This window comes from Cannabis sativa, chromosome X (genome assembly GCF_029168945.1).
Source record: "Cannabis sativa cultivar Pink pepper isolate KNU-18-1 chromosome X, ASM2916894v1, whole genome shotgun sequence".
NCBI lineage: Eukaryota > Viridiplantae > Streptophyta > Magnoliopsida > Rosales > Cannabaceae > Cannabis > Cannabis sativa.
The window spans coordinates 65,546,490-65,555,744 of record NC_083610.1 but is presented as its reverse complement, the minus strand read 5'-3'; the positions used below and the strand labels follow the sequence as shown (position 1 = coordinate 65,555,744).

The 9,255-nt window shown below is 29.9% G+C and overlaps 1 long non-coding RNA gene across 1 annotated transcript; it reads right to left on the bottom strand.

The window, feature by feature from the left end:
* Window positions 1-6,037: 6,037 nt before the first annotated feature.
* Window positions 6,038-8,543, bottom strand: LOC115713645 (uncharacterized). Its single transcript, XR_004011003.2, has 3 exons — window positions 7,195-8,543; window positions 6,585-6,693; window positions 6,038-6,468 (listed from the first exon to the last, which is right to left on the bottom strand). It is a non-coding gene; the product is annotated as an uncharacterized LOC115713645 (long non-coding RNA).
* Window positions 8,544-9,255: the final 712 nt, after the last annotated feature.

Here is a 9,255-nt window from a genome sequence, read left to right as displayed (position 1 = left end):
AATGGGGCAAACATGCCTTCTAGATATGGTATTCGTCTATCTAAGGAACAGTCTCCGACTGATCCTCAAGAGATAGAGGACATGGCAAAAATTCCCTATGCCTCTGCAGTTGGAAGTCTAATGTATGCAATGTTATGCACTAGACCTGACATCTGTTATGCTGTTGGAATCGTGAGCAGGTATCAGTCTAATCCAGGACAAGAACATTGGAATGCAGTTAAGTATATTTTGAAATACTTAAAGAGTACAAGGAATCTTGTGTTAGTCTACAAGGGTGGTGCTTTAAATCCCATAGGCTACACTGATTCAGATTTCCAGGCAAGTCTTGAAGACAGGAAATCTACATCTGGGATGGTGTTTACTCTTGGGGGTGGAGCAGTGGTTTGGAGAAGTGCAAAACAAACTGCGATATCGGACTCAACTATGGAAGCTGAATACATAGCGACGGCGAAGGCCGCTAAAGAACTTGTCTGGCTAAGAAAGTTCTTCACCAGCATAGGTGTTGTTCCTGGAATGGAAAAGCCTCTGGTACTACTCTGTGATAACAATGGAGCAATAGCAAACAGTAAAGAACCTCGAAGCCACAAGAGAAGAAAACACATTGAAAGGAAGTATCACATTATCAGAGAATACGTGGCAAGAGGGGATGTACTAGTTGAGAAAGTTGACACAGAGGACAACCTGGCTGATCCATTTACCAAAGTCTTGGCCGTGACAGCCTTTGAAAAGCACCGTCAGAATTTAGGATTAATTGATATGTACTAATTAGTTTTATATTAGTGCAAGTGGGAGTTTGTTAGGTTTTATGCCCTAAATAAAACTCCATCTCAATGTAATCTATTTTATTCAACATCAATAAAGAAACAAAAGTATTTTTCATTCATTTGTGTATGTTTTGGCTCACTTTATCAATTGCTTGTCTAATTGATTTATAAATTCATCTTAAACCATTTTCACATACTTGATCATGTTTATTGTGCTGTCATCACATTGGAAAGTAAACATGACTATGTGAATAAAGTTTCCTAGATTTATCAGACACAGGGTTTTACTGATATGATAATCTACAACAAGAGTTTACTTGTATTTGGAGAAATACTATGTTCTTTCCAGAACATTGGTTAAAGTAAAGCTCAGGTTGGATGAATGGAGTATGCATCGGAAGGGACCGATATTGAACTTTGATTTAGATTTAATTAAACTTACCGTAAAATCTATTCAAGTCAATATCGCCAAGTTGATCCTAGATCAAATGATCTTAATCCTGTTATGATTAGGCTCAATCTTGAAAGGCTATTCGTGTTCTTTGATTTGTTAGTTAAGCCTACTTTTAGGTCAGGGTGATACGTACATTTTGGGAACACGGTAGTGCAATTGAGTGGGAGCGCTAGCATAAACATGGAATCTATAGCTTCTATCTGGCGAATAGTAAGCAAAGGATGATCTCCTTCGAGCTTGACCAAACGAAAATAAATGGTGGAGATCTCATTTCACATAAGCTGAAATATCATTTATACGGGGTCAAGTGTTTTAAGGATAAAATACATAGTAGGGTGTTACGGTAATCTAATCCCTTTACTGTGTAGATCATTCATATAGAGGATCATTGATCACATTAGGATTATAACAATGGATAACTAATGATGTGTCTATATGGTGGAACATATAGAGCATTCTATATACTGAGAGTGAAATTCTAAGTTCTATGCGTGGATTCAACGAAGAATTAATAAGTTAGTGAATTTTAGTGCTAAATTCTTGATCTACTTATTGGAAGCTCGGTTATATAGACCCATGGTCCCCCCACTAGTTGAGATAATATTGTTTGTAAGACTCATGTAATTGGTTTTGATTAATCAATTATAATTCACAAATTAGACTATGTCTATTTGTGAAATTTTCACTAAGTAAGGGCGAAATTGTAAAGAAAGAGTTAATAGAGGCATATTTGTTAATTATGATACTTTGTATGGTTCAATTAATAAATATGATAAATGACAATATTATTTAATAATTATTTATAATTATTAAATAGTTAGAATTGGCGTTTAAATGATTGAATTAGGAAATTGGCATTTTTGAGAAAATCAGATACAAAAGGTGTTAAAATTGCAAAATTGCAAAAAGCAAGGCCCAGTCCACTAAGCCATGGCCGGCCACCTTTGTAGGCTTTTTAAGTTGATTTTTTCATTATTTTAATGCCATATAATTCAAATCTAACCCTAGTGGAATGCTATAAATAGATAGTGAAGGCTTCAGGAAAATTACACTTTCTGAATCAGAAAAACCTAAGCCTCCACTCTCTCTTCTCTAGCCGCCACTCTCTCTCTTGCTTCTTCCTTTGAATTTCGAAATTACTTTAGTGATTAGAGTAGTGCCCACACACATCAAGCAATACCTCAATCATAGTGAGGAAGATCGTGAAGAAAGATCATCAGAAAATGAGATTCAGCATCAAGAATTCAGAGAAAGAAGATCCAGGTTCAGATCTTGATAATACTCTGCTACAGAAAGGATTCAAGGGTTAGAGATCTGAACGGAAGGAGTCATTTAATTCCGCTGCACCCAATGTAAGGTTTCTTAAACTTTATATGTGTTTAATTTATCCTTTTAGAAAGTTCTTATTTAGGATGTTAATAAACATACTTGTGAGTAGATCTAAGATCCTGATAAAATAATTTCCAACAATATTGGTAAGTTTATGATATCTTATCTAAGATCAATATCAGTCCCTTCCAATATATACTCCTTACATCCGATATCGGTAAACTTTGCCAATGCCCTGAAAAGGACATAACACTTATCCAAGGTGTAAGTATACCTTATCACTGATTATCATGCCAGTCTAAATCCAGTGAATTGACAAATCATGGGAATTAAACTTTTGAATATATAATCATGATTATATTTCACTGTGTTGACGACACTATAATCATGAACAAATATAGACATATTTATATATGTTCTGGACTTAATAGAATTTATACATTAAACATAATCATGAAATAAATCATGTGAACCAGGCAACATAAAAGCAATTTCTGATATTTATTAATTAGTAAATCTGATTATATTGAAGTGAGTTTTATTTAGGGCACAAAACCCAACACATTACAGTTTGAATATTGTAAGTCAACTTCAAGACATTTGTAATGCAACAGTTATATCTGTTGCAAGCCAACTAACATAAAACCTCAAAACAACTAATAATACCCCATATGTAATACAAACAAAACTTACCACAATCGTGTTTTATCTGTTCAAGTCGCGTATTACCAATTTTGAGCCATATTCTTATCATACTATAATTTTAATCTAGCACAACTATTATTCAACTAGTAGAACCTCTATCCAAGAATACACTTGGGACCAAGAAAATAATATTCTAATTGAGAGGTTATAACTAAATAGAGTTACACTAAAAAAAAATCAAAATATCAAAAAATATCAATGTAACAAAAATACCAATAGACAATTCTTAATACTATATTATATTAAAATTATTTTCGAGTACATATAATATTTATACATGTACTATAATTTGAAATAAAATTATTAATTTTACATAAGTAAATTTATAAAATATATGTATATATTTATTTAAGATGTAATTATTCTTATATAGAGGTATATTTTATTAATACGGGACTTAAAAAATGTATAACTAATTACAATATAGAGGTTATTCTTATTTATAACTGGCCCAAATTGGGACTTCATTTTTTTATAACAAATTAGAGGTTATTCTTGAATAGAGTATTCTTGAATAGAGGTTCTACTGTAATTTGTAACTTAATTATAAGTAGAAATGATAGATGTGAATGTGTATCTATAAGAAACTATTTGTCAGTAGTATTTTTTTTTTTTTGTCACTGATCGATAATTAATTATACATTAATAGTATTATATGGAGAAACAGTTGTTCGACCTCTGTAAACCAACTTTATATCAACTAATTTAGTATATTAATAAATCTAATCATGTTATAAAAGTTTTTCTAAAGAGCTTTGTATTGCATTGACGATCTGAAACACTTGTAAATATGATAAAATTTATTGTATCGTTATCAGTTTGTAATAATTGATAATGTCAAGTTTCAGTGCGTTAGCAAAACAGTTTTGCAACTGTGATGGAACTTTTTAGAAACATAAAAAACCAAAACAGTATTTCCACGTACGTGACTCTATCTACATGTGAATTCACTATTCTATTCGTGATTTAATATGAACAAATTAACCATTAGAGATTTGAAAAATAACGAAAATGCAATAGGATAAACTTTTAGTTATAGTATTAATGTATTTTTTTTTCTTTTTTGGATATACGTGATTTGGATTGATTGGGAGCTCCAAATCTATTTGTTAGAGATTTATATTTTATGAATCTGAAAATTGATATTAGGAGGACTAGTTTTCTGCGAATTAAATCAGAATTCAGGGTTGAATTTTAGTTTCGAACCAGTTTTTCTGTACTTTTTTTCATCAATATGAAACAACATGTGTTTGGATTGATTCCAGTCTTCTTCTCAGGTGAAGTCGCTGGAATTAATGGTGGTTCTCCACCTAGTTGGTTTTCGTTTCGGTTGGCTTGCTGGGTTGATCAATCGAAGCTTCCCGTTGTTGAGGATTTTGCTTCATGCGGCTAAAGGCTTAGAAGAAGAGGTATTGTTGTAATATTTAGTTGTTGGATTATATAAATGTTTATAGGACCAACTCAATGTATTTTGGTAATATTTTATCTTTTTTGTATATACCTGAAAAACCCCCCAAATTTATTTATACATATTTAAACTCTATTAATTAGTAATCTTTCCTACTTTTCATCAAAAATAATCATACTATAATTTTTAAAACAATGTGGCATGAAATAAACCGTTTTTAAAAGAGGATCAAATAAGAGAACCTAGGAGCTGCTTGGTAACATTTGAATAATAACCTTTATTTATTTAACTGAAAATTTGGCAAGTACGAACAACTTTGGGATTTTTTTATATATACTAGTAAAAAACTACGTGCGAGGCACGTATACTAAATTTTATGTTAGATTTTTTCTACATTATTTAAAAGTAGTACGATTAAAAATTAAAAAAAAAAAATGTTATTAGTTATTAGGTAAGATTATTATTATGTATATCTAAATAATATAATTTATAATTTTTGACAATTAAAATGTGTGTAAGATAAAAAAAAATTAAAAATCAATCTCTAAATTGTTGATAATTAAAGATAACATTTGTCTAAAAATTATAGATAAGAAAACTAATGATACTCATGGATGGAGGTTAATCTTCATTTGCTTCCACAAAGACAATAGTGTAATTTTTGTATTTTGCACTTTTTATTCTAGCCGGGTCCACATATAATTGAATTGTCTATTTTTTCGTTGATAAATTAAATTTGGTAGTGTTAACAAAGCGGCGGTAAATAGTGATGTATTTTCATTAAAGATGATTGGACATGGTGTGCATAATTTATTTAATTAAAAAAATCTACTTATGAAAGGCAAGTAAAATTATTTTATTTATTTAAAACTACACCTCTGCACTCTGCAGTATAATCTATTAGTTGGGCAGCAGTACAAAAAATATTTTTTCCACAATATCTGCAAACATGACAGCGAATAGGCTCTTTGTATTGTCATCTAGTTCAACATATGCTATAACTATTCTTAATTATTAGAAAAAATCAGTAAAACTGCGTTCATTAATTTAATAAAAAGAAAAAAAGAAAGAAACTGAACATTATAAAAATAAAATCTAATCTATATACAGTATAGAGAAAGAGAAAGCATAGAAGGAAAATTCTTATCAGGACCAACAAAATTGCAATTCAAATATCTTATTTTACTTTTCAAAACTGTTTAAACCATTCTTTAACACTTCATCAAAATTTGTTATTGTTAAGTAATCCTATTCAACAACTTATTATGTCAAAGCTCAGAGGAAGGCATACTATTTATTCTAATTAAAAATACCAATATATAGTGAGAGAACTTTGTATCTCAATATTTATCTTTAATCTATAAATACAAAATCATGTCCAAGAGTAGAGAACCATGTATAAAATTTATTTGAATTTCCGATAATCACATTATGTGTACATCTCAGGCGAGAAAAAAATACAGACTCGCCTCATTACATGAACTGACCAATAAAGCTACAAGAAACAAAGAAGAAACCTCTAGATAGGATAGCATTATAGAAAACCATCAACAAAACAAACGTTCAGTAATTTTATTTTAGAGCTTGATCAACACACATTTTGTAAATATATGATTTGTATAATAGTACTTGTCATGTCAATACATGTGAGTGAATTCATATTCCTTACTTTTTTGTTTATGGTAGCCTAGAGGAAGACTATGAAAATCATGGGGGAAGAATATTTTCACATCAAAATCCAAAAGGCCCCATAACTGAAGCATCTTCAGAATTTCTGAATATGTAAGGGGCCTGAACGATGCCAAAACCTGTTCAAACAAAAGGATTAAATATTCAAAATAATGATGTGTAACAATATGTAGTTCCTCTTGAAATAAATAAGAAAGACACCATATAAAAGCATGTGCGGGTCAGAGATCCAAACATAGTGAAGATACAGAGATTGCGGCTCTAACTGAAACCTTGTATTGCTTCTTCGGAAACCCAGAAATCAAAAACCAATGTTTATGAAGAAAAAAAGAAAAACACAAATCCTGAGAATGAAAAATATGATAAATATAAAAAAACATAGCAAAAAGAGAGAAATGATATGAGAGTGAAACATCTTGACTGAACATTAAAAAATGTACCATTTACCTTATAGTTTTTCATTTTTCATTTTTTCCCGTAAAAAATATCATCTGACTTTCATTGATTCAAATCATTGAATCACATAGATAATTTAAAAAAGGAGGACTTCCTCCAACCAAATAAGTCATTACTATTTTTAGCAAAAACTAAGTCATTACTATTCCTAAGGAAATACTTTGCCATAAGCCTTTGGAAAAGAACATAACACCCTATCATGTAATGTATTATATCAAAACCTGTGAAACGGGAAAAGCATCAATCTCATTGACACTTAAATATTTCCCCATAGCCTATAATGAGCAACAGATTTTCATGTTGAGTACTCTAACAGGTTGCAATATTCATTACGAAAGGTTAAAAAATGTTGTAAAGAAAACATGAAAAAATGAAGAAACCAGTGTTACCTTCAATATCTTCTTGTCATACAAATATATTTCCAAACTGTCTAAAAAAATTCTCGGGCGATGATCTTGATGCTAAATTGTATGAGATCAGTAACGCATTAAAAGATCATTCAACCTATCACGAAAGGCATCAACAAGAAGAGGAACTCAGGAATGAGACATGAGGGAGTTGTCATCTACAGCTATATATGAAGTTATTTTTCCCAAATCAACATGTATACTGATGTTAATGCTGGTTTCTCTCTCTATATTAGAAAGCTTCTCAATATGTCAACAAAATTCTTCCCTAGCTTCCAGCTCAATCCAATTTTCAATCAAAACCTTTCTAGATTTCAAAACTAAACTTGAAAAAATAAAGGAAAATTTCTCACTAAAGGTAGTTTTTTTTATCTTACTCAGGCATTTTGTAATAATTCTATATCCTTCCCAACTACATTAAACTCAATATCAAAACCAATGTTGCGTAAAATTTCCAATAAGTACAAACCTTTCATAAAATTAATGCATCCCTAAATCTCACAATTTGATTTTTAACAAAAGATGCAAAAATGCAGCTCTTTCAACAAAAGAAATTCAATTAGTGAAATCACAAAGACACAATCAGACCAAAGAACTGAAATTAGTGTTCCCACAATCAATAAACAAAATTAAATCTTAAAACTACCCATTGACATAATCTCTAACAATGCATCCATATTCCAAAAATAAAAGACAATCTTTATCAAGAAAAAACTTGTAATTAGGTGCCTTAAAGCCATCTCTGTTCAGAGACTCAAACACTCGAATATAACGATTGAAAATCAAATTGTTCACTTGAAATCGAGATTTAGGGAACGATTGAAAGTCAAATCGAATTGGGCTTCTTCTTCTTCTCCGAACACATTCAGTCGGTGATGAGATTTCGAATATAACAATTGAAAAATCAAATCGTTCATTTGAAATGGAGATTTAGGGAACGATTGAAAATCAAATCGAATTGGGCTTCTTCTTCTTCTCCGAACACATTCAGTCGGTAGTGAGATTTTGAATATAACGATTGAAAATCAAATTGAAATCGAGATTTAGGGCATAGCTTCTTAAACCGTGGCCTGAATAATATGACAAGCTGTAAGCATCCGATTAAATTATCACAGTAAATTTAAGTTGTTTACAAAATTATTGAAATTGAGATTTTGATCTGTTATTCTTAAATTTACTCATCTTAAGGATGGAGGTGATCTGTTATTGTATATATTTTGGTTCGTGGATATTTTTCTGAACACATTTGATTTGATTTTGAACAGCTGGGAAAAATAATTTCAGTTGATTTGGAAAAAGAATTTATAGGTAAAAATAAATTGGGAATTTAAACTGTTATTTTTGAATAGAAAATTTAAAAAAAAAAATTAATAATAATTCATTTTATTTTTAATATTATAAATAAAAAGTCACCCATAAATTTCTCATAAACCAAGAATTCTGTTATATAGGCACACTTTATATAGAATAGATATACGAATAAAGTGAATGTTTTACAATTATACCTTATAATATTTAAATGGCTAATTATGACGTTACACGTCAGCCAAATAATGCCGGATGAGGAAATTAATACACGGAATTCAATTGCTAGTCCATTAGAATGCATAGCATCAGGCGTCACTATCACCAAAATGAAAAAGCAAACATTTAGTTGCTTACAATATTTAAAAGAAAAAAAACTTAGAAATTGTTTTAGAGACATAAAATAAAATATACCAAAGTATAAATTGCATAGATTATTAAAAAATTACTATTAAGTATAATACATAGTAACTTTAATGGAATTTTTTAACCACATATGTTATATGCTTATTTTTATTAAGAGAGTCACTTTTACAATTTTCGTGTGAGTAGTACGTAGTTATTTTTTATTAATCAAATATAAAGTAAACATAAAAGTATTAGAATGTAATTACATAGAAATTTTGATATCCAAATTAAAAAATAATTAAGTTATTTCTCAAACACAACTTAGTTACTTTTTGACTAACTAAATATATTCTTTTGGATTAAAAAAAAAAAAAAAAAAAAACTTTTTAA